Consider the following 26,677-nt stretch of genomic DNA (forward strand, 5'->3'; position numbering starts at 1 on the left):
AGAGGGTATGAAAGAGGCAGCCTCTGATTTTCAGAGATTGTTGACAGAGAGACATATTCAGGCAGCCTGTGCAGATTGTGGAGTTATTCTTACCACAGGAAAACAATAAAAAGGAGAAGTGACATACAGGAGTAGCTAGAAAATAAGGCCAAACCTCTTTGTAGGGTGTGATCACCAGTAACTCTAGCCATCATCTGGTGCCACGTCCCATGTGCTGGAGAAGTCAATTTAGCCCTCAAGGCTGCAAAGGTAAACCAGTTGTTTTTAAACAAATACCTTTCTAATTGAAGAGCTCAGCAGCTGCTGTATCCTATTTACTCAGTAGATTTCCAGCCCTGCTGCCTTTGGGACCTAGACTGTCACAGCTCACAACTTGTCAGGGATATTTCTTCATGTATCAAGCGCTCTTGAATCCTTTCAAGAGAGTTTATAAATCACCGAACGGATGCTTCCCACAAACACACACAGCCAGTATTTGTGCTAAGTTCCATGATGATGGCGTGTGTATTGACAGACCAGTGTGGTCCAAAATTTTGTAAACACGTTAAAGGAAACTAAAACTCAGCTACACATGCTCAAAAGTACACAGAAGGAAACAATTGAGCAAAGAAGCTAAGAAAGTCGAAGATCTACTTGGCCTGTTGGCATACTCCATCTTATTCCCACTATATCTGTTCTCAATGCTATGTTACATGTTTTTTGTGACTCCTGACAGCAGCTTCCAAAAAACTATAAAGAAATCAATTATGTCATTCTGTACTTAAAACTTAACCAGACCTTGGAATGCACACACACACAAACACACATCTTTTTCTTTTTTTTCAACATGCAAGTGCATCCAGTGTGCTCGCATTCTCAGGGTGATCAAGCTTGGTGTGACTATTGGCTTTTGGAGGATCTGATGCCAGTCAGCCGTGCATAATGGCCTCTTTGTCTTACTGTCACATGAGCAGCATTGTGTTACAATCATTGTCACTCTGGGCTCAAACTGCAAGGCATGCTTTCACACAGAACTCTCACTTTGGGGGCTCCTTTTGGCAGAGCTGTGCCATCGAAACTCTTTTACTGCTCTTTAGTTAATCAGCCCAGCAATGCTGAAACTTTAGAAGTCAGGATTCAAAAGCCCTCATCCAAATCAACCGACTATGAAGCTCCTCTATGGGCCACATGAAAAGCAGGGAAGGTAACGTAACATAGCCATCGTTTATTTAAATCACTTTAAATCACTTTTCCTAAGCCCTACAACAGCAGAGAATTGTGCTCCAAGTAACAGTGAAGGATTAGAGGGGGAAAAACAAACAAACAAACAAACAAACAAAAAACCACCACACAAGTCAAAGTTATCTCCACCTTGAATATTTTTCTCCTGTACTTCAGAAAATGTCTGCAAGATAAAATCAAAACATTTCCGCAGGACAAAGTCAAGTAACTTGCCAGGTGACAATGTTATTTCACTACTTGCTCTGTAAATCCTTTCAATTCACCAAGAACACCCAACCCTTCCTCTGCCAAACAAAATTCTGAAAAATAGATGGACAAGACTTCTGTATAGGAGAAATTAAAAAAGTTCTTTAAACATGCTGAACTCATTAAAATCCTGTACGGATGTCTCTGCTTTCATTAACAAAAAGTATTCTCACAGGGCTGAGACCAAACCATGTTAAGAACAACATCCTCCTGCCCATACTGTCTCTTGAATAATTTTGTACTGGAGATTAATGTCTTGTACAGCAACTCCTGAAATACAGCACTACTCACTCTGAAGAGGACTTACAGGACCTACCCCTGAAGGAAACGGGGACTGTGTGGGAAGAATTCATGACATCATGTCTGTGATGTGCAGAAAACTTTGGGAAGCAGTGGCTTCTTCCTGAAAGAAATGGGGTTGTGCACGGAGCAAAAACCTACCAGCTCACATACCATCTCCTGTCCAGCCCATTTTTCTTTCCTTTGCAGTCCATCAAAGTAATTTGATTATGTTATCAAAGTAACATAACTTCTTCTGAGCCCTGGTTTCGTGTTCCACCCTGGTACTGCTCATACATGTGCCAGGTGCCCTAAACACACATTACCCTCCTCTGTATAATTTTTTTTTTTTTTGAGATGCCTGAGTGAGCCTTCCTCCTTCTCTACACCCTCTGCTGCTGCTTTGAGCAGACCCTTCCAGATGAGCACTGCCCCAGACAAACACCACCATGATGGGTCAGGGCCACCTTTGACTCTTGCCTGGACAATTCTACCCAGACCACAAACCCTTGCTGGTCTCCTTGCTTGTCCAGTGTGACAAATTCACCTTCTGCATCATCCTAAGGTCATGATTTCTCCAAGATGCCCCTTGCCTTTCATGGTCTTTTCCCATGCCCAGCATTTCCAGTATTTACAAGATGTTGACCCTTTGTTTAGCAAGCCCTTGGTTCCAGCCATCATTGGCAATATACTGGTATTACAGAGAAATAATTCTTCACTGTCTCCTATTTGAAGACTCTCATCTAAAAAAGAGCTATTATTAATCCCTATAAATGTACGAATTTCTGTTGACTTTTGATGAAAATAATATGACTTTAGCTTGACATGTGCCTCCATTGTTTCACTGCCTCTCATTATTTCCTCTTGCCTTTTGCCTTGGGATTTAGATTACAAAAGGCAAATTCACTTTTTGCTATTATTCTTGTGCTGTTATAGAGTGCCTGTGGCTGCAGTGGTAGATGCTAGAGCCATACAAGCTGCAGCTCTTAGTGCTGGTGATCATAATTCTAAAATGACAAACTGATCTGAAGTCTTTAAATTTCTTGGAAAAAATAACTTTGCACACGCATCTCTATGTGTTCAACAAAAATTATCTGGTAAGCTGAGAAGGGTGCTCTTTTACAGCAACAGAAAAACAACTAAATTTCTTTCCTGAGGTCATACAGCAAGTCAATGTCAAAACTATTTTTTTCTGTTGTATGTTTTCATTGCCTTGCACATCAAAAGAGCTCAGAATTAGTATCTCCACTGCTGACCATGGTCTAATTTCTCTGACAATCAGATACAAAACACTGAAAAAACTGGAAGAAATGGCTGTCCACATTTTAATATAAATCTAATGTATACATCCAAAGGCATGAACCACAAATCCTTACAGATGCAAAACATCAATAAAAGACCAGACAGTTTGAATGGGTTAATTAACATAAATGCTGACACAATCAATAAAGCTATTCCAGTAAAGCAAATCCTGCCCCAGAATATTTCTCCTAGTTTTCTGACAGATGGCTTTAGATGACATATACTCTTTTCACACGTAAAAGAAAAAAAAAAACAAAACCAACATTTGGAATTTCAGGACACAGATTCTTCTCTCACATGAAAAAATACTGCAGTTATATCTACGTTTATGCTATGCTAACTGGAGCATATGAAGTCAGTACGAATTACTGATAAACTAATCTGTTAATATTAAAAATCAGGATCAAATTCCTGGCAATGAGTCAGTAACATAACTACTACATACTGAAATCTGATTTCACTGGCATCATTCATCAAGGAAGACACCACTTAACAGGAATAAAGATGTAATAACTTTGACTGTCATTTTATCACACCATTCCTGTCCATATCTAAAGAAACACAACTCATCTACACTGTGTTCCATTAAAATAATTTTTTAAAACAATGGGATCACATCCCTCTTATAGTACTAGCTACATAATTTTGGGTTTTTAAAACCAATGTATCTTGGGTTAGACTAAAACTAAACTTGTTTATGTGGCACATACACAAAGAATCTGGCTTTTACCTTCCTCAAAAAGCCATTTTCTTTCCCTAACAAGAAGTGAAAATGCCTTGACAAGAAAAAGCAACCCACAGAAGCCATGCAAAATTCCTGCCAAGTAATCTGAATATAAATTCAAGGGATTCTTACCAGCTGCAGTCAAAAGCCCACTCCAAACTCTGCTAGATGTTAATCAGACTTAAGTATGTTAATGCACAGTTCCTGTATTCTTTGCATAGATCAATTAATTGCTCTTGTTAACTGCACTTTCTTCCTTGGGGCGAGGGGGGAGAGGAGGCGCGGGGAAGTGTACCAATACAGCTAAACAGCTGATTGTGGAAAACATGGTTGTGCAGGTCATCGAAGTATGGTTCACTTGGTTAAACCTTCTGCTCAGCACAAAACAGCTCATTTAATGCTCTAACCCCTGGACACATTCTCCAGGCGCTCACTCCCACTCCACTAGTCGCACTTTAAACAATGGCATTAGCTATCAGAGTTCTAAGTAGACCTTTAGATGGTGAAATTTGTACACAAAGGGCTAAGGCATCTCCCCCCTGACTCAAGGGTAGTACAGCTGCAGTCTCTGGGGACTCGAACCTGACATGCACAGCCCTGCCCCTGGAGAACTGTGCCACCTCTGTCTGGACCATTTTACCATCTGATACACCAGAAAAGCGGAAGTCTTATTTCCCGAGAAATTAAGTAGACACAGCCAGCTGACTTCACAAAGGTCACTGAGCTGCCTGCAGTTTAGAACTTTTTTGCCAGATACGGACTATAATCAGTGAGTAAAACCACAAATTTCATCATCAGTCCTGTGAACTGCTCTTTTCTGTCCAAGACGTGTAACACTCCAGACTTACAACCACACACTAAGGAGCCAAGCACAGAGCCATGGCACCTCCATACCATGTTAACAGTCAATCCTAATATGATGCCACTGATTCATCCCTGGTGGGAGCAACACGCATTTAAATTTGATTGTATGACAAGGCTACATGGTTGGCTATGTAAGAAAAATTAAAATAGGTTTATTACAAAGATGCCATATATTGATTTTGTGCAGGTGCTTAAGTTACACAGGTAAACAAGTAGAAACTTGGTGCTAAATTATAGTTTGTCCAGCTTATCAAAAATCCAGAGCATACCTGCCCAGTTGGTGTTTCTGATTTGAGATGGGAAATCAAACTAGAACATGCTAGTACTATTTCATTTACAGGGCCAGTAACTAGCAAGCAATAGTATTTTGGCCACGCAGCTCAGATAGTTCCTGATAGATCCTCTCCCTCCACTTCAAGGACACACATACCTAATTACGTATGCTTTCCTCCAAGTATTGTGCTATTGGGCACAAATACATCCCTAAATACCATTTAGGGATGTTGACAAGAGAACTGAAGCCAGCTTTCAGCTTCAGTCTCACATCAGACATGCTGCTCAAAGAATCTAAGAGTTTTCAGCAGCTTATCTGCTGGGAAACAAATGCTACTCTCCAGGCTTGTCTTTTTGTTTTTCCCTTTGTTCTTCAAGATGCTGGATAAAAACGTTTTTCCTGTGTAGAGTCATAATATTAATCAGCTTTCTAAAACACTGCTGCAAAAGCTCAGTTACCAACTTGATAAAATAACCTAAGAAGCATCTTTTAATATCCAAGACACATTTCAAGTGAGATTTTAAACTCACTCTCTAGCGAGAAGCTGGTACTTTGGAAAAACTTCAGAGCTGTATGTGATTCAAGGAAATGCATGTTTGCTTTGACTACATTTCGTACTTATGACTAGCAGCAATATTTAACTAATTAATAAGATTATAAAAAACTCTCCATTCCCAGCTCATTCGAAGAAAAGCAGCTGCATATTTTTCCTAATTGATTTGTGCCTACATTTCCAGATTGAAGCTACTCCTTGGCTGAAAGACAAAATAGGAAATGCTTACACTACTATTACTGTCGCCAAAAGAAAATCTGTGCAGGATACCACACAACTGAGAATTTCTCTAGACAGCTTCTGCTGAGGGACATACGCTGGAACGAAATCAAGGTATTAAACAGATGTGCATTTTCACGTGCAAGTCATGCTAATTTACATCTATACGCAAGCATCCCCCTATTCCAGTGCGTGCACTCGCTCTAGTCTCTGCTCAGGACGGCCGAAAGCCTTCCGTGAAAATGAAGGATAACCTTTAAAAACACGCACTTAGAGAAGGGAAAAAAAAGAAGGGAGAGAGAGAGAGAGAGAGAGAGAGAGAGAGAGAGAGAGAGAGAGAGAGAGAGAAAAAAAAGTGCTCTGAGGAGAACCTGAACCGACTCGTCTGGGCTCGGGACCGCAGGAGCGCTCCCGCATCTCGCCTCACCATCCCGGTCACCCCGCACGAACGCGGGGAAAAACACGCCTGGATGATCTGCACAGGCGGAGGCACCGCGGGCGGCCCTGCATCCCACCCGTTCCCCGGAGGATGCTTTTGCCGAGGGCTCCCCGAAGCTGCCGCGCCCGGTACCTGCGAGACTGGACGGGTCCGACCGGCGCCTACCTGTACCGCGGGCGCCCTCCCCGTCGGACCGGCCCCGGGAGCTGCCGCCGAGCGCCGTCGCCGCCGGGACTTGAGCGGGAGGCGGTACGAGCGGTGGGGCCGAGGATCAGCCCCTCCTCCGCCTGCCCCGGACCGCCCCCGGCCAGACCTACAGACATTTTTAACTACTCTACCCGCTTTCCCAGGGGCAGTGTGGCGCGGTGCGCGGTGGTGAGCGCTTTTCCCGTTCCCGGAGTCGCCGCCTTCCGCTCACTTGCCGGCAAACTGCGAGCTACATAGGGACCTTAGAGGTCATTTTATTCGGACTAATGAAAGCTAGGTACCTACTCAGCAGGTGATCGAGGAGTGAAGCCGTCTTTTCAAACGACTAAATGCGTAGGACCCTCGATGAGGGGCTGATTCTCAACCCCGTCTGGAGACGTAAATTTACAGAAGAAGAAACGTCAGCTGACCCTCTCCAGAACGGCTAGAGAAAGGAAATGAACTTTTATACTGAAATACATTCTAGTATATTTAAGATACTTACTCCACAAGAAATTTAGTTTTGGTTTAATTTTTTGGTGTTGTGGGGTGTTTTTGGGGGGTTTTGTTTGTTTGCGGGTTTTTTATTTTTTCGTTTATTTTTGGTTTATTTGTTTTAGGGGTTTTTTTATTTTTATTTGAACATGCTATCGCAGAGTTGCTTTTTATTTTGTTCTGATGGAACATTGTATGGTTGTTGCATGGCTCGGTCTTTCCCCGTCGCGGGCCCGTCCTGGAGCCGACACCATTGGCTCTGCGGGACAGGGAGGAACGTTCCAGCACCTTCTCAGAGAAGCCACACGTGTGACCCCTCCCGCAACTAAAACCCGGCTATGCTACCCCATACAGCTTTTTCCCCATGCCCAGGAGGTGTGGGGATGCTGAGGGGTCTGTCCTCGGGTACTGGAGGGCTTCCTGGCTGCCGGGGGGCATGCCCCAGGCCGGGCTGTGGGGATACCGAGTGCCGCCACCTGCGGGTACTGCCGCATGATCTGTGGGTGACGCTGTGTCCGCGTCCCCATTGGGCTTGGGTGGGCGCTGCTCGGGGCAGCGCGGGGCCGGACGAGAGGCAGCAGCACTGCCGCCTGAGGAGACGCGTGTGGGATTCAGAGATGGTCCTTGAGCTTTTGGCGGGCCTGCGCAAAGGGGAGCCCGGCAGTGGGAGCTCAGTCCTCGTGGCGGGAGCTCAAGTGATGCAGGGGTGCCTGAGGGGATCTGGGGCTATCGATACATGGCTCGTGTTGGGGATGAAGTGCTGGATGGCTGCTCCTTCCTGTTGCCAGGGTGTGCATCAATGGGCTGAGAATGCAGCAGGAACTTGTCCGAGGCAGAGTAAAGCAGATGGTGCCGAGGGAGATCATGGCAGCTACACCATAGAGATGTGGGGACATGGAAGTCGCCAGATGTACTACATGGGTTTGGGACTGCTATGGGGTGTTGGCACTGAAATACTGCATTTGTGAGGATTGCAGGGACACAAGGATGGTGAGAAAGATGACCTGGTTGTGGGTCCCTGCTGATGTAAAATGGCTGGGGGTCCCCAAGATTTCTCACATTGTTGGGGAGCTTTTCTTAGGCCAGGGTGTCACCCAATGGCCCTGAGATGGAGAACTGTCACCAGGTGGTGCCATAAGTGGAAAGGGATGTATACTTGCTGAGGCCCTGTGTAGGCAGAGTTGCAGTTGTGGTGCAGTCGTAGCAGAAGCAGGTGCACCTGGAGATGCACACTGGATGTACATAACAAAAATTCAAACGATTTTTGAGGTGCACCAAAGATTTGGTGCAACCATAGTGTCAATGTCAAAATTCTAAAATGGAATGGAATATTATTTCCTGACACACATCTTCAAGTATTATCAATGATACTAAAAGTGATACCAGTTGCTGTGGACAGGCATAAGAGGTCAGCAGAGTTCTACCTTGGTGGTTTTCCAACTACTGACTGATTTTGAGTCACCTGATGAGAGGATTATATTAAGGAAACAGATTGCATTTGAGGAAACAAATTACGTTTATTCTAAGGGTAAAATAAAGCAAAACAAACACAAAAAGTCCTTTCGTCTTGATTGCATTGATTGGTTAATTCAATGGGTTTTTTCTCAAGCTAATGGAGTTTGTTTCTCAAATTCGAAGTGTCCGTTTCTGATGGATTTGTATCCTGAGGTAGGAATGGTAATGACATACTCTTGTATATCATTACTGTTACAAATGACCCAGACCCCAAGCAAGGAAGAGTTACAAAAGCTGTATTGGAAACTAAGCAAAAATCCATAAAACAAAGGGGACAGCGCTGGGAAAGTGGTCAACAGCCAGAGGTTCTTCCACAAAATGGCCGCTCTGCCTTTTATACCCATGGTGTTCCGTAAGCCTTTAAGGCTTTAATTGTACTACATTGGTTTGTATGGCAGTCAGAGGTGTTGGTTTGCACCCCCCATTTCAGGGATCCTCCCTCTGCTTTGAGGACCTCCACCTCCATCTGCTGTGTCTACAGCTAGATTGTAACCGGCAGCTATTCCATATTCGGGTGTTCCTTTGTCTTCATGCTCCCCAGGCTCATTTTGGGTTCAGCATCCAAGTGGTGTGTGAGACCAGCCTGGAGCAAAGTGCTGACCAGGTTTTTACTGCTTTGTATCTGGGCTTTTGTTTCTGTTTTGGGGTTCTTTCTATTTGGCAGTTCTTTAAGAATGTGGAACTCTGTTGGATATCATAGATGAGTTTGTGGGACTTCATGGGTTTGGAGGTTACTGACAAGTGGTGGGTGCATTGGCTCTGGCTACATTTGGGGACGATGTCAGGGTTTGTGGGTGTTTGTGTGTGTGTCAGGTGTAAAGTGCCTCAAGTGGGGTCTGTGTGGGGCCAGCAGGGCCAGGATGGTCTGTAAGCACCTGCTGGTGCATCTCTGGCTGCCTTGTTGCTCCCTTGAGCCAGTGATACGGCTGCAGCTTTTGGAGAGCCATTTCTGCCAGCCCAGACTGCTGCATGAACCGTGCCAAGATAGAGTGATGCACGCCTTTTTTCCCCAGTGCCCCAGCTGCCTCCAAGTGGCACACTGGTGCTGCACCAGAAGAGGGTGTTATAATTAAGGGTCAGAATTTTAAAAAAATTAATGTAAAGTAAGAAAAGGAAAGGAGGCTAATTAACTTTAAGAAAAATCGAGCCTGTTTATTGAAAATAAGAACAGCCAAGGAACTTGAGTCCAAAGATAAGCTGGGGACCCCTGCAACAACTCAGAGAAAAAGCAACTGTGCAAGCTGCAGCTGCGCAGGACATTTCCTAGGAAACAAGTCTTACTGAGGGACTAGTCCCACAGTGAGAGATCTCGGTTCTGGGCAACCAAGGCCTGTTAAAGTCTCTCAATTTGTTTGATTGGAGCGCTCAGGATCAGGACACTGATTGGTCATTTTCTTGGTCTTTGATTGGTCCATCATATACCAAGGTTCATCTTGTGTGGAGGCCCCCAAAGACTAGGCAGAGGGAGCAACGCTCCCGGCTCTCCCATGGAGGGTGTCTAGCCCTTGAATTTCCCTAACCTAGTTGTCTAACCCCTTGTTGTTTGAAGTTGGCAGTTAAAGTTACTTCCTGGTATGTTAATTACCTTACCCCTGATTGGTTGTTGTGGCTTCCCCTCTGTTCTGTATCCTGATTGGGTCTTTTTGGCTCCCTTCTCTGATTGGCTAACTTTTCAATCCGCACCCCTATTGGTTGCTTTAGTAAACCCCACGCCCTGAGTTAAGAATAAAAATCTGAGACCTTTGCGGTCCTTCCTTGGAGAGTTGTCAGAGAATAAAGAAGACTCCTGAAGAAGACCCCCGGCTCCTGTGGTTTCTCCTGTGCCACCTGCGTAAACCCCTTCCTGGAAGGAAACTGCTTTGGCAGCCACAGCCTGGCGAGAGCTGACAGGCTTGATCGCTTCTGCGATCTCACAAAAGAGCTGGTCACTCTAGAGGAGTGCCTGTGCCGCCTGGGTTGAGGCCGTCTCTCATTGGGCGACTCACTTGGGAAGGTCGCGGCACCCAGAAGACGCCTGCCAGGGAACTGGGCAGTCGGCGACAGTCTTGGTCCAGTCATCTTCAGAATTCTCTCCCTCATTGGGTGGTCCATTCTCCAGTCCTAGTTCAACTTCTGCTCCAGCTTCATGATGTAATCTTTCCAGAAAGTTCACTGTTAGTCCAATAAGGCGTCCTTGTCCCTCCTCCCAGTGACCAGCTCACACACCTATACAATAACATGTCTAATCCCTTACCCCACTAATTATAACTTGTTACATTAATCTAATAAGTGTATTCATTCATTAACTCAATAATACATATCAACTTAAAATTTCAGTTACTAGTTTTATACCCCCAAGATTCAAACTTTATTCATTTATAACAAAGAAAACTCCTTGGCATTTGTCTTGTCACAGGCAGAACCTTAGAGCAAACAGGTCTAAAGCACAGTGTTAGGCGACGTCCTGGATTAGGCAAATGATGATGAGGAGGCTATCTTTCTGAGGTTCCAACTGCAGAGGTTTATTGCAGTTGAAGGGTCCAGGGGGAGAGAGCCCCGAGCAAAGGGGAATGTGGCTTTTTAAGCAAGGGTGGAACAAGGGGTGGATGGATATAAAGCTGCAACCAGTCAAGACTTAACAGGGGATAAGTGTAGGGAGAGGTTCACAACACCTTGACCAAGAGGGGAAAGCAAGGAGAGGATACAACTTGGGGGAACCAAGGAGGTGCCGAAGAACATGGAACTTGCTAGAACAGAGGGAAGGAGTCAGCACTGACTGACAAGTGAGGGGCTGGAGGAACTAGGAATTGACATGGAGAACTCAAGAAGAAGGGGCAGGGTCAGCTTGATGGATGGAGAAGGAGGGGGAACAACCTTAGGGGCAAGCCACTTACATGGGAACAGGAGGGCATGGGAACTCAAGTGCAGACCATCAGGGAAAACATGCACCACAACACCTCCCCTTTCTCAAAAAGAAGGGTCGCGGCGGTACTTGGAATTGGGGTACAAGTTGTGAAACCAAGGAGGGGGGAGGTGGGAGTCAGAGGGTTCAGCAGCATTAACTTTGGGGAAGGAAGACGTAAACCGAGACGAACAACATTTTTTCAACATTGAGAACGTAATTAAAACAGTGAAAACGATAAGAATGAGCCAAAGAACAATCCTTAATATTGAAGAAAGCCATCCTGATAGGCCCCATCCCAAAAAGATGTTATTAAGCCAGTCTTCTGATTCAGTTTTAATGCTGCTAATATTTTCTTACATTTTCTTTATGGTTATGTGGATGTCCTCCTTTTTTGATGTTAAATTCATACAACAGGGACCCTCAAATTCCATAGAGTCATGCTTGTGAAACAGCAACAGGAAATCAGTTTGCCGTCCTGTTCTGCAAGGTGGCCTGCCTAATTATTTCCTTATCTGCTAGGAGCTCACTTAAAGTGGTTGACATTAAGTTGGCTTGTTTAGCCACCCTACCACTCTAGGTGGCCCAATACTTCTAGAGCTTTTGCTGCTGCACCCAAGGCAAAAAGATGGAGACAATAGTTCTTTTTGTTTAGATCCAATGAATAATTTCAAATTTCATCACAATTTTCCTCCACATGTTTTATGCTCCTCTTTTGGATTGCCAGATTGTTTTTGTCCAGTTGTCAATTTGGGTTTTGTTGGGGGTAAACAGCAACAACCACCCAAGAGTATATGGACCTCCTATCAGGCAAGAGGGGATGCCAGTCCATGTTCCCCACAGATGACAAATACTCCCTTATCCAACTGGTGGGGATAATCATCTTCAGTTGAGGGTCTGCTAGCTTTTATGAGGGAGGTGCACCAATTAGCTGCAAATAATTTCTTCTTGTAGTGACAGATTGATACAACTTCTGGTGATAGGACTGTTAAAAACAACAGGAGGCTAAAACAAGGCTGGTGATGTTTGAGGCTGTTAATTAAAACTTAAAAAACCACTGGAGAGGAAACCTTAAGAGAAGCCTAAGGCCTGCTCCAAAAGTCAGAGTACCAGTAACTGTGGGAACACAGGGTGCTTGTTTGGACACAATGTTCTGCTGGGGCCCGGGGGGAAGGGGGTGGGGGGGGAGGAGGAGGAGGAGGAGATGGAAAGTCTGTAAAGCTGTCGGATTTGTGCACTGTTTTCCTGGGTGCTCCTTGGACAGAATGATTCCTGAACGAACATTCTGGAATACTCTGATCTCACTGGCTGGCCTGTTCTCCAGTCACAGTTCAAATTGCTGTCGTTGCCTCATGAAGTAATTTTCTAGAAGGTGCTCTTGGTTAATTCATCAAGCTCTCATAATCCCCCTCTAGTGGTTATCCACTTTGATGTAACAGTACATCTAACTTAACAGCTCATTGCTTTAAAACTCATTACATCAACTGTCTCATATTAATTAACAATTCATAACAACTCATTAGATTAGTAATTCATAACCCCACCTACGAAAGTCAACGTTATTTTAGAACACCACCCACTTGTGCCTTTCAGCCAGTGATATGGCTGCAGCTTTTGAAGAGCCCTTTCTGCCAGCCCAGGCTGCTGCACTGAACCGTGCCAAGATAGGGAGCTGCCCCCAAGCCCTCCGTGGCTTAGGTGACAGTGCAGAGCAGGAAGGTTGTGACTGCTGTTTGATGCAGGGCCAGTTGTTGCCAGCTGTTAAAACTGTGCTGAGGAGCAATGGCAAGGAAGGGAGGAGGGACTCCTGTGTGGTGTATCCAAGAAAGGTTTACTCCCGGATGGGAGGGCAGAGAAAGAGTCATCAGAAAAGGGGTAATACAGGGTTTTAGCTGGGGGAAGTACAAAGGGTAGGTATTGGACACCAGCCAATCAAGGAAAACCATGGGAGGGCCCAATCAGAGACTGACAAGAACCAACCCAATCAGGAAGCATCAAATCTACCAACAGCATAAAGAATCTCATAGAACTTTTCAGATAGGAGGAAAAGTCTTGGAGAGGATTGACAATTTAGGAGGAGAAAAGGGCAGGCCTAGGGAAGATAGACATCCCGGTCGCTGCAACCAAGGGAAGGATCTGGAACAAAGGGCATGGATGAAGGTAGGATTGACATGGGATTGGGCAGGGTTTAGTGTAGCAGGATACCATGTGGAGGGAGGAGACACCAAGCAAATTGGGGAATATTAAACAATCCAAATTAACCCAGAAACCTAAATTAATTAATCAATGCACTGCCATAAACTGAGATAAACAAAGTCCAGAAAACTCCTGTTGGGTTGTTGTTACGCATGAGTTAATATGTTAAAGCCATGCTAAACCTGTTATTTGAAGGAATTGTATCAGCTGTTAAGAATGTTTGTCCCCCCCCATTTTTCCCAACACCCTGTTTTTCCCAGTTTGTAAGTCCCTCAGTCTTGTATTCCAAGTTACATACCCCTTTTTCCTGAATCCTTCCTGTCTTTCCGTCGGGCTAGGCCTCTGCTGCTCCCCTGCCTGCTCGTCAAACTGCTGACCACGCCTAATGCTCCCCTGCCTGCTCGTCAAACTGCTGACCACGCCTAATGCTCCCCTGCCTGCTTGTCAAACTGCTGACCACGCCTAATGCTCCCCTGCCTGCTCGTCAAACTGCTGACCACGCCTAATGCTCCCCTGCTTGCTCGTCACACTGTTGCCCCCGCCTAATATGAAAATCAGAAGACTACCATGATGCCTAGCGCAGTCTTTACCTCCTCGCCATGACCTAAAGAGCGAAGGACAAAAGTAACACCCCTAGACGACGCGAGCCAAGTGACTTCCTGGGGACTCCCGTGAGGCAGGAATCCCGACTCTGCGGCGAGGGCAGCAGATTCGCCTTGGACCTCCTCCTCAGCGGCGACCCGAGAGCTAGGGAGCAGCGGCGGCGCAGGCGACCCCTCGAGACTCCCCTTAAAGAGCTGAAAATTCAATAAAGGCCTTTTTAAGGGAGCAGGTCTCCTGGCCCATTTTTCTCAGCTGGGGGCTCGTCCGGGAGTAGCCACGCCCAGAAGAGGACTCCGGGACGGGAAGGCGCCACCCGACCTCGGACCTCCGGGACCGCTGGCCATCCGGACCCAGAAGGCAGCGCCCGCTAGCATCGAGGGACGCCACTAGGGAGCATCGGTGAGCAACCGGTGGCGGGAGTGGAGGCGGACGAGTGTGGAGTGAATGAGGGGGGGGGCTGGCAGCTCAGACCCCCCCGAGCGAGTGAGCAAGTGACCACTGAGCGAGTGAGGCGCCTCCAGGGGCGTAGTGGGCCCCCCTCCGGACGTGCGGAGGAAAGCTAGGGAGTGAGTGGCACGTCTTAGGGTGGATGAGAGTATAGGCCTCCCCATTCTAAACACCAACGGGGGTAGGCTGCTCAAGCCAATCCAAACGTGCGGAGAGGCTTGAGCTGTGTGAAGCACGTACCACACTGGCTGAGGTTAGAGCGCTGGCTAAGGTAGTGGCTGAAACCCTAAGGGCGGGTTACCCAGGCTACCTTCGGGGCTTATAACTGCCGGGGTGTGGGGAGAGTAAGAGGGCACTGGCTGAGGCTACAGTCCGGGGTGTCCAGGTACTGGCTGGGGTAGCAAAGCTGGCTGAAGTATTGGCTGGAACCCTAAGGGCGGGTTGCCCAGGATACTTTCGGGGCTTGTAAGGCTGCTTTCGGGGTGCTGCACTGGCTGGAGTAGCTGTCGGGGTGCTGGAATAGAAGGGCTGCATTGGCTGAGGCTATAATCCAGAGTAGCTGTCAGGGTGCAGGGAGTGAGAGTCAGGAAAAGTCTCAGAGCACAGGAGATCTGTGGATAGGGGGGGGAGAGAGTGAGCTGTGCACTGTATGTCCAAGTGCTGGCTGTGGTAGTGGCTGGAGCCCTGAGGGCGGGCTGCCCAGGCTACTTTCGGGGGCTTGTGGCATGCAGGGAGTGAGTGAGAGCTGGCTGTAGTAGTGGCCGGAACCCTGAGGGCGGGTTGCCCGGGCTACTTACGGGGCTTGTGAGTGAGGGTACTGGCTGAAGTAGTGAGGGCTGGCTGGGGTAGTGGCTGAGGCCCAGACTACCTTCGGGGCCTAAGCTACTTTCGGGGTACCGGAGCGCGTGTGGCTTTAAATCTTGAGTAGCCCGTCTGTTAAATTTGAGTTCGAGTAGGGGCACATTAAGGAGATTTAATTTAAGATAAGGGTCGAAAGTTTATAAATTTGTGTTGCTCTGTCTTAAAGTTTCTGTTTGGGTAAGAGCACCTTATGCCTTTTTAGTTAAGGCCCAGCGAGAGTGAGGGTGAAAGAGTAGACCCAATTTTTGAGAAAACCAATTTTTAAAGAGGAAACTAATTTTTGAGCAGTTTTTGGGGTGGTAGTCAGTTTCCTGACCCAAGATGGGTTCGTGTTTAAGCAAACCTAGACCAGGTGAGAAAGGAAAGACCGAGATAAAGAATATCCCATCAGAAAGTCCACTAGGACAAATGTTAGAAAAATGGGATGTAGACGGAAGAACAAAAGAATTGGATCAAGTTAGAATGATCCATTATTGTATAGAGGTTTGGCCAACTTTAGCTCTCCCTGAAAGATGGCCATGGTGCGGTACTAGTGACCGGTGGATGTGTTCGCAACTAAACCAACACCTCAGAGCCCAAGGGAACGCAGAACAGCTGCCATATGCCGCATGCTGGCTTAAACCATCAGCCAAGACAGAAACAGCAAAAATTTGTAAGCTCCAGGGAAAAGAGCAGAACAAAGAGCAAGAAAAAGAAACCCCAAAAGAAACCCACCGTAAGTGGGATCCCTTAGATCACCTACCTCCTCCCCCAGTTTATCCCGAGGTCCCTAGACCCATTCCTACTAACTCCTCAACTCTACCCATAAATCCGTTTCCAGCCTGTCCTACACCATCCTCGACGACTACACCCCAAACTAACACGGATATCTCGAAGGGTAACCCCTTTTACTCTCCAAGGCCCACTAATGATGGCCTAGTTTCTTCCCCCTCACCATCTATAGTTCCTGCCCCTCCACCCAATTGGGAGTTGGATTCACCACTTCCTGAGTCATCCCAGATGGTAGAAGCCCCAGAGAGACCCCACTATAATACAAGATCAAAAGCGAGGCTTTTTCCCTTAAGAGAGGTCCCGATGGGTGGGGTAGCTGGAGGAATAGGTTTTGTGAATGCCCCCTTAACGGCCACAGAAGTAAGAAGTTTTAAGAAGGAGCTAGGAAACCTGATAGAAAACCCGGTTAAGGTTGCTGACCAACTGGATCAGTTCCTGGGTCCTAACATCTACACCTGGGGAGAATTACACTCTATATTGAATATCTTGTTCAACCCTGAGGAAGTGCGGTTGATCAGGACTGCAGGGATGAGAGTTTGGGAAAGAGAAAATCGAATGGGTCCTCCCGGTGACCAAAAACTGCCCATAGTAGATCCAGGGTGGGATCCGAATAGGGCAGAGGGGAGGAGAAATATGGAAGACTATAGAAGTCTGGTGGTAAGGGGCATAAAGGAAGCTGTGCCCAGGAGTACAAACACTAAATTAGCGTTTGATAGAGCCCAAGAGAAAGACGAAACCCCTGCAGCCTGGTTAAACCGGCTCAGAGAAAATTTTCAACAATATTCTAGTGTGGATCCAGATAGTCATGAGGGCCAGATGCTATTAAAAATGCAGTTTGTCACCAAAGCCTGGCCAGATATTAGAAGAAAGATTGAAAAGATAGAGGACTGGCAAGAGAGGGAAATGAATGAGCTATTAAGGGAAGCCCTGAGAGTATATCTCAGAAGAGAAGAAGAGAAAACAAAGGCCAAAACCAAAATTATGGTGGCAGTGGCCAGAGAAAGTGTGAAAGACCTCAAAAATAATACCAACTCCCCAGATGGGAAGAATACTAACCCTTTACCGGGAAAGGGAAGAAGGAGAAGTCTACCACCTTGGAGTACTCCTCAAATGCCAGGAGAGACCCGAACGTGTTATTATTGTGGGGAAACAGGCCACTTAAAGAAACATTGCAAAAAGATATCATTTGATGAAGCCATCGTGAAAGAGCAGGAAGCATTGGAGAGGTTACTGAAGGGGGAAAACAATGAGGATTAGGGGTGTCATGGGCTCTATCCAGTAGGGGACCCAATGAAACATCAAGAAGGGCCCATAGTAAATTTTGAAGTGGGTCCCCATCATGAGGAATTTGAATTTTTAGTTGACACCGGTGCAGACCGGTCGTGTATCAACAAACTCCCCCTAGGAATAACAATTGGGGAACAAACATGTGAAATTTTAGGAGCAGAGGGAAGACCCTTCAAAGCTTCCATTATACCAAAGGTAGAAATAAAAGGAAATTCAAAAAGGTGTATAGTGGATCTTATCTATCTACCCAAAATAGATAGCAACCTATTGGGAAGGGATCTACAGGTCCAACTGGGAGTAGGAATCCTCCCAAAGGAAGGAAGGATGGTAGTACAAATAATGACATTGACAATACAGGACCTTAACGAGATAAGGCCGGGGGTGTGGGCTGAAGAAGGGAAATATGGATATTTAGATATCCCGCCTATAGAGATAAAAATGCAAGAAAAGACACCCCCTATAAGAGTCAGACAATATCCTCTTTCCATCGAGGGTAAGAAAGGGTTAGCACCAATCATAACACATCTACTATCAGAAGGAATATTAGAGCCTTGTATGTCCCCACATAACACTCCCATTTTGGCAATAAAGAAAACCGAGAATAAATTTAGGCTAGTGCAAGACCTCAGGGAAATAAATAAGAGAACAATTACTAGATACCCGGTGGTACAAAATCCCTACACTCTTCTAAGCAGGATCCCTAGGGAACATTCCTGGTTTACTGTAGTAGACCTGAAAGATGCTTTCTGGGCCTGTCCTTTGGCTGAACAGAGCCGGGACTGGTTTGCTTTTGAGTGGGAATGTCCCGAAACAAAGAGGAAACAGCAATTAAGATGGACGCGCCTTCCCCAAGGGTTTACAGAGAGTCCAAACATTTTTGGACAAGCTTTAGAAGAATTATTAAAACAATTCATTCCTAGAGGCGAAGTGCAAATCCTGCAGTATGTAGATGACCTCCTAATATCAGGAGAAGAGCAGGATGAAGTGAGAAAAGCCAGTATTGACCTCCTAAATTTCCTAGGAGAAAAAGGCCTCAGGGTGTCGAAAAATAAACTGCAATTTGTAGAATCACAAGTCACCTATCTTGGACACCTCATTGGGGAAGGGTGCAAGAAATTGAGCCCAGAAAGAATTTCAGGTATCCTCTCAATCCCAGCACCAGCGACAAAAAGAGATATAAGGAAATTATTAGGGCTATTTGGCTATTGCAAATTGTGGATAGAAAGGTATTCACAAAGTGTTAAATTTTTGTATGAGAAACTAGTCCAACCTGAACCTGTGAAATGGACTGCTACAGATGAGGAACAATTGGAGACTTTAAAGACCAAATTATCTACAGCCCCAGTTTTAAGCCTCCCAAACCTTAAGAAGAAATTTGACTTATTTATCAATACCGAAGAGGGAATTGCTTATGGTGTATTAACCCAGGAGTGGGGAGGGCATAGGAAACCTGTTGCATATCTTTCCAAGCTTCTAGACCCAGTCGCAAGGGGATGGCCAGCTTGTCTCCAAGCTGTAGCAGCCACAGCAGTCCTGGTGGAGGAAGCCCAAAAGCTAACATTGCAAGGAAAAATCGTTGCACATACACCCCATGATCTAAGGACAGTATTAAGTCAAAAGGCCCAACAATGGTTAACAGATTCCAGAATCTTGAAATATGAAGTAATTCTGACAGAAACCAGTGACCTAGAGTTAACCACCTCAAAAAGCTTAAATCCTGCACAATTTCTCTCAGGGGAACCTATACCTGATTTAGAACACAATTGTTTGGAAATTATAGATTTGCAAACAAAAATGAGGGAAGACTTCGAAGATATACCCTTGCCATATGGGAGAGTATTGTTTATTGATGGGTCATCCCGGGTGGTGGAAGGGAAAAGAGTCTCAGGCTATGCTGTGATTGAAAGGACCGGGGTGAGCAACTTAGAGGTAACGGAAAAAGGGAGGTTACCCCCAAATTGGTCAGCCCAATGCTGTGAGATCTATGCTCTTAAAAGAGGATTAGATCTGTTAGAGTCGGACCAAGGAACCATCTATACCGACTCTAAGTATGCATTCGGGATAGTCCATACCTTCGGGAAGATCTGGGAGGAGAGGGGATATCTAAATTCTAAAGGAAAAGATTTGGTGCATAAAGAACTGATCAAATTAGTATTGGAATCACTTATGAAACCTCAAGAAATTGCGGTGGTACATATAAAAGGACATCAAAAGGGGGACAATGTTGAAAAGAGAGGTAACCACTTGGCAGACCAGGCTGCCAAAGCAGCTGCCCAAAACACCAAAGATCCAATAAGAGTCTTTGCTATACATGAGGTACCAGCCCAAGAAGGAGCGAAACCTATATACACCAAAGATGAATTAAAAGAAATAAAGAAGCTAGGGTTGCAGCAGGGAAAGCAAGGGGAATGGTTAACCCCAGATGGAAGGAAATTTTTGAATAAGGCCCTTGCACGACAAATGTTAGAAGAAATTCACCATTTGACCCACTGGGGTACCCAAGGATTAGCCGACCACTTTTTGAAAGAACATGTCTGTCTGGGAATATATAGTTTGGCAAAATCAATAACAGAAGGCTGTTTACTATGCCAAAAAGTCAACCAAAAAGTAATGAGGAAACCTACACCAGGGGGAAGACCACTAGCCCTGAGACCCTTCCAAAACATTCAAGTAGATTTTACTGAGATGCCTTCGGTTCAAGGGTACAAACATGTGCTAGTAATTGTTGACCACCTGACCCACTGGGTAGAGGCTTTCCCAACAAAAACCGAGACGGCTCAAACAGTAGTAAAGATATTGCTGGAGCAAATTATTCCCAGGTATGGCTTAGTGAATAACATTGATTCAGATCGGGGACCTCATTTTGTAGCCCAAGTGCTACAAGATGTTGTCAAGGCCCTGGGAATCAAGTGGCGGCTACACACACCCTGGCACCCCCAGAGTTCAGGGAGAGTTGAGAGGATGAATAAAACCCTGAAAAATGTATTAACCAAATTGATCGCTGAAACTGGACTTAATTGGCTAAGGTGTCTGCCCCTGGCTCTATTACGAATTCGGACCCGACCACGATCAGATATAGGGGCATCACCATATGAGATGATATTTGGACTCCCCTTCTTGCTAACACCATATAGCACCGGTAATTATTTAGAAGGGGAGGCAGCGACCAAAGAATACGTAAGAACAATTGGCAAAACATTGGCAAATCTTAAACAAAAAGGGTATCTTCCTCAAACCTCTCCCTTGGACACAGACATACATCAAATAAAGTCAGGGGACTGGGTACTGATTAAGTCCTGGAATACCACCCCATTGACCCCTAAGTTTGAAGGTCCCTTTCAGGTCCTGCTCACCACCCACACTGCCGTGCTGACCCAGGAAAAAGGCTGGACTCATGTATCGAGGATAAAAGGACCTGTAGCACCTGCAAGCGATCCATCCAGTGTGCACCCTAATCCTCCTTCTCAATGGACTGTGATCCCACATCCCGACACGATCAAAGTGACTCTTAGAAAACAGCCAAAAGCAGACTGAGATCTCATAAGACTACACTTTGTCGTGAAAAGTTCCCATCGTTGTTGAGGAGTTTCTAGTGTTGTGTTGTTAAAAAGGTTTCTAAGGTTATATAATTGAACCATTCTTGTGAAAATTAGTATAAGGAGAAAATATCTCTCATAGGACATAACCCCGAAAGACGATCCAAAAGTTAGGAGAAAAGGTGAAGACACATTGGGGGACCGGATTAATACCACCAAATAACTCCCCTACCCCAAGAGGCAAGACCGGGTGAGACCGAGATGGTTCATACCGGACTCTTGGGAGGACTGGTGACAGTCCTGATAATCAGCAAGGTCGCTGAAGGAGCATGTTCCAAATGTTATCAGCCAGTCTACGATGGGGAGAACCTACAATCTCTCGTACAGGTCCATACCCATGTGAAACCCACCTGTTATGACAAATCCCAGGTCTCCTCTTGTCAAGAGGATGGGAAGAGGTATTGGATTGCCAGGAGCACTGCCAATTTTAGGCAACGTCTGACTGGAGAATGTCCTATCAGAGAATGGTTCTGTTTTGAAAACTTGAATAACCCAGAGGGAGTTGCGGATCTGATAAAAGAAAGAACATTGGTGATGAAAAAGAATTAAATAGATGAACCCCTTAATAAAAACTTATATATTGACTTGATAGAAAAGATCAGTCAAGAACTGAATATAACAAATTGCTGGATATGTGGAAGTACGCAGATGTCAGACGTGTGACCCTGGGAGGGGACAAGCTTAGCACCATTAGACATTTTAAGATGGAAATTAATGAAACAGGAGCCTCCTAACCGTCAGGAGAGAAGAAAAGAGCAATGGGAATTAAAATCTAAAATAATTGGGGAGGAGTGCATACAGAGAACAGGGAAACGGTATCAAACCTTTGTTGGAAAAATGGCCTGTAAAAGGTACCTAATTATAAAGGACTTACAACAAAAGTGGGTTCCCCAGGAACCAAATAGATACTGGTCTATGGGAAAGAAACAAACAGGGTGTATCCACCACGAAGGGTATAACTTGTATGAGTGTGCAGAAAAGGGCATAAACCCCTTTTGGGGAGTAAGAGGGATATCTAAGTATTGGGAGTGCCCCTTTGACCTCGGGGACGACTCATGGAAAGCCCCTGAACATCTGTTTTGGATTTGTGGGGATACCGCTTACACCCACCTGCCAGGAGATTGGGCTGGGAGCTGTACCATTGGAGTAATAAAACCGGCTTTCTTTCTACTCCCCCGGGAATCAGGGAACCACCTTGGTGTGCCTTTATATGATAATCTGAAAAAGACCATTCGAAGAAGAAGAACTATCATAGATCTAGGCAGCAACCAAAATTGGAAGGGAACAATTTGGACCCCAGAACAAATTATAAAAACTTATGGGCCAGCGACCTGGGCACAAGACGGATCTTGGGGATATAGAACTCCCATCTATATGCTCAATAGGATCATTCGGCTACAAGCCGTACTAGAAGTCATCTCAAACAAAACAGCCCTGGCACTGGACCATATAAGCGATCAATTGGCTCAAACCAGAGCAGTGGTTTATCAAATTCGATTAGCTGTTGATTATCTACTAGCCAATGAAGGTGGCATTTGTGGAAAATTTAATTCGTCAGAATGCTGCCTAGAAATTTACGATAAAAGTGAAGTGATCAGGAACATCTCAAAAGAAATTAGGAAAGTGGCTTATGTAGGCACCCAAGAGTGGAAACCCCTGATTTCCACAGACTGGTGGGACAATTTCTGGTCACTAAAAGGAGCCTGGTGGAAAAAGGTAGTGTTCATTGCAATCAGTGCCCTGGCTAGCCTTTTACTCCTCCCTTGTATACTTCCCTGCCTAATTCGAGCAGTAACTGCCACAGTCCAAGCAAGTCTCCAACTTCCTGAGATAAACTCTCAGAGACCCACCAATATAATGAGAGTAGAACACCAAACTGAAGAACTAAATGAAGCAAAAAGAATATACAACCAATATCAAAAATTGAAGAAAATATACTCCCAAGAACCAGAAACAACAAATTGATGCGGGCGAAAGCCCGATCAAAGAAATAGAGGGGGGACTGAGATAAACAAAGTCCAGAAAACTCCTGTTGGGTTGTTGTTACGCATGAGTTAATATGTTAAAGCCATGCTAAACCTGTTATTTGAAGGAATTGTATCAGCTGTTAAGAATGTTTGTCCCCCCCCATTTTTCCCAACACCCTGTTTTTCCCAGTTTGTAAGTCCCTCAGTCTTGTATTCCAAGTTACATACCCCTTTTTCCTGAATCCTTCCTGTCTTTCCGTCGGGCTAGGCCTCTGCTGCTCCCCTGCCTGCTCGTCAAACTGCTGACCACGCCTAATGCTCCCCTGCCTGCTCGTCAAACTGCTGACCACGCCTAATGCTCCCCTGCCTGCTTGTCAAACTGCTGACCACGCCTAATGCTCCCCTGCCTGCTTGTCAAACTGCTGACCACGCCTAATGCTCCCCTGCCTGCTCGTCAAACTGCTGACCACGCCTAATGCTCCCCTGCTTGCTCGTCACACTGTTGCCCCCGCCTAATATGAAAATCAGAAGACTACCATGATGCCTAGCGCAGTCTTTACCTCCTCGCCATGACCTAAAGAGTGAAGGACAAAAGTAACACCCCTAGACGACGCGAGCCAAGTGACTTCCTGGGGACTCCCGTGAGGCAGGAATCCCGACTCTGCGGCGAGGGCAGCAGATTCGCCTTGGACCTCCTCCTCAGCGGCGACCCGAGAGCTAGGGAGCAGCGGCGGCGCAGGCGACCCCTCGAGACTCCCCTTAAAGAGCTGAAAATTCAATAAAGGCCTTTTTAAGGGAGCAGGTCTCCTGGCCCATTTTTCTCATAAACCAGCACAGCGGGGACAGAACAAGGCCTTGGGGTGATCCTGCATGGACACCTGCCTAGCACTGCAGAGTGACTTACTCCTGGGGCGCTGTGTCTCTCTCTCCCCGACATGGTGCTGCTCCTGGATCTCAGGAGTGAAAGACCAGACCTGGCAGTAAGTCTGGGCCAAAGGGCTGCTACCAGCAGCTGCTGTGCGCAGAGGATGTGACACAAGCATGTCTTGGAGCTCCAGGGAGGTTTGGGGTTGTGCTGTGGCAGTGCCACATCCCTCCCCCAGTCCAGACCTGTGGGGTGGCCACACAGCCCTGACCATGCTGCTGAGGGGCTGCTGTGGTGTCTCCAGCGCTGCTTCATTTACTACAAGATGGGGGCTGCCATCACCTGCAGGATGAGCAGGTGAGGCAGCAGCTGCCCGCTGCCCTATGGCTGCCAGGGGGATGTGTCAGGCAGTTCTTGGGGCCAGACAGGGAAGGGCTGGCAGCTGTGGTGCTGTGCACTCTCAGTGTTGTCATTCAGTTCTGTGCTGTCAGCAGTGGCCACCCAAGTGAGGAAGCACAAGGACCCTTCAGTAGCAGCCTGGCCCATCCGGAGCAGAGCCCACACAGCCAGTTGTGTTTTGGTGCCAGATTTTCCCACCACTACCATATAAAATGGTACCTGCAACACTCCTCCACTTTGCCTACTCCTGCCTCTCCTTTGGGCATCTCCCCTGCGACATGCTCCGCCTGTGCTGTTACAACCCAGGCACTGTGGTCCTCCTGGATGTTGAGCTTGGCAGTCCCATGTGCCTCCTCCCATGTGTGTGGGGCCAGTGGGGCCAGGCTGGGTAGTGGGCACCTATTGGGTCATCTGTAGCTGGCTGGCTGTGCCCTTGAGGCAGCACAGCAGGGCCCAAGCAGGGCCTTGGCATGGTTCTGCAAGAACACTTGGCCAGCCCTGGAAGGGGCTCATGCCTGGGGTGTTTGGCTGTTACTTTCTCTCTGTCCCCAGTGTGTGTGATGTATAAGGGAGAAGACGTGGACCCATATATTTGTGGGTGCTCAGGTGTAGGAAACAGAAAGATACAAACTTCCACAGATCCTGAAGGGTTTGATTTGCAGCCTTAGGAGAAGCTCGGATTGATGTAAAAATAGAAGTACACAGACATTAAGCAGAGAAATTATAAACTTATGTTTCTATAGATGTAAGAATATGCCTTAAATAGTGAACAGTTCTAAAATGTAGTAATGTGATTTTATAGAGTAAGCTAAGAGTTTAGATATAAGTTAGAGTTTAGATATAGAGTAAGCTAAGAGTTATAATAGAAGCATATGTATGTATGTGTATTAGTACCCCATTGGATAAAATGCAGTGTGGCAAAATTAAGCAAGGTGTTAGGTCAGAAAAACTAACTCTGTGGCAATTTTCCATTGTTTTATATATATCCAAATGTTAGATATTGCCTTGTAACAAAGAAAGTTGTGACTACTTTGAGCTATAGCCTACTTCTTGCTCTTTTAAAATCTCAGGCCCTTGAGTCTGATGTTTATCTGAGTAATAAATCATTTTTAGCCCGACAGTGGTCATATTCCTTCATTAAGGTATTGATATTACACTGCCGCGAAGAATAAGCTCTGTGTCCACACCTCTTCCATGAGGAGTTCTCCCTCAGCTCCCTGAGCTTTGTGGTGATGCTCCCTGCAGCTTCATGTCAAGGGTGAGCCATTTCTCATGGACCTAAGGAGCTGCAGGCCTTGTGCTGCAGTTGCTGGCCAGTGGGATTGTGGTGCATAAGATCTTGAACAGCCTTAAGGTGTAGGACAGCAAGCACACAATGCTGGAGGCAGCCAGGAAGGGTGTGCAGGACACGGCAAGACTGGGTGCTTTGCAGTAGGAGAGGCTGGTGGGAGCAGCTCCTGGAGCCAAAGTTAACCAATGCGCCAACAGCGCTTGGGAAACTTGCAGCAGAGCATGAGACAGCCCCGCACTATGACACCAAATGGAAGGCTGTCTTGTCCTGCCCTTCCCACACCCCTGAGGAACAGGAGAAGGAGAAAAAGGCCCTGCAGCACCCAAGAGTCCCTTCTTCAATGCAGAAGATTCAACATACGCCAAGATACAGGTTGGAACCTGGTGATAACTGTTAGCTTCAATTGACTTTACAGATGAATTTATGTACAGTATTCCAACTAGGAAATATGGCCCACCAGATGGACCCTATGACATTTTATTGTCATTTTATTTACACAGACCTTGTCGCATCACTGCACATTTTCTTGGTGGTAAAGCAGCATCCTGTGGGAGCTCTCGTGGTGTGAGCTCCCAGTGGGAGTACAACACTACCCATGGAGCCCTGGAGTTCCCGAGCAGTCACCTAAGAATCGGTACCTTATGGAGTGAGCCTTGCTTGCAGGTCTGAGGATTGTTTATTGGAGGTGGTACAACTCAAAACAAGAGCAGGGACAAGGACCCCCTAACAGGGGCTGTGCTGTAGCTTTTAAGGGGAAGGGGCAAGGGAGGAGTTTTGGGGTCAGGAGGCAATAAAAAAAGCAATCAGGGTGGAGTTCAGTGTAGGATGACAAGGCTTAAACCAACTGGGGGGACCGAAGGAGGATACAATTTTAATTTAATCAATGAAGCATCAAATAGGGTAGAAGTTTCTGGACTTGGGGGGCGGGGGCAGGGTGTGGTCAGGGAAGGATTGACACTTGGTGAGTGGGGCTGAAGTGTAAATGAAAGGGTAAAATGATAGAGAAGTGCAGGCAAGTAGAATAAGGGTCAAACCAACTATAGGAGAGATAGAACAAATCAGTTAGGGTATTAATAAGCTACAACATGATATGATGGGGGCTAAAAAGCACGTTGCAAAGCAATGAAGCATAACAAAAGCACACCATAACAGACCTGATGAAATTTTTGTTCTTCCTGAAGTGCAAACAGTGGGCC

General features: G+C 46.2%; 1 protein-coding gene across 1 annotated transcript in view; it reads right to left on the minus strand.

Moving 5' to 3' along the window:
* The window catches only part of MEGF10 (multiple EGF like domains 10), an 81,717-nt gene extending 75,370 nt beyond the window's left edge, over positions 1 to 6,347 (minus strand). Inside the window, exon 1 of the mRNA XM_066340066.1 lies at positions 6,287 to 6,347. The gene's annotated coding sequence lies outside the window, so the exon portion shown is untranslated. The remainder of the gene's footprint in view (positions 1 to 6,286) is intronic.
* Positions 6,348 to 26,677: the final 20,330 nt, after the last annotated feature.

The sequence above is a fragment of the Sylvia atricapilla genome, chromosome Z, assembly GCF_009819655.1.
Source record: "Sylvia atricapilla isolate bSylAtr1 chromosome Z, bSylAtr1.pri, whole genome shotgun sequence".
In the NCBI taxonomy this organism is placed as follows: domain Eukaryota; kingdom Metazoa; phylum Chordata; class Aves; order Passeriformes; family Sylviidae; genus Sylvia; species Sylvia atricapilla.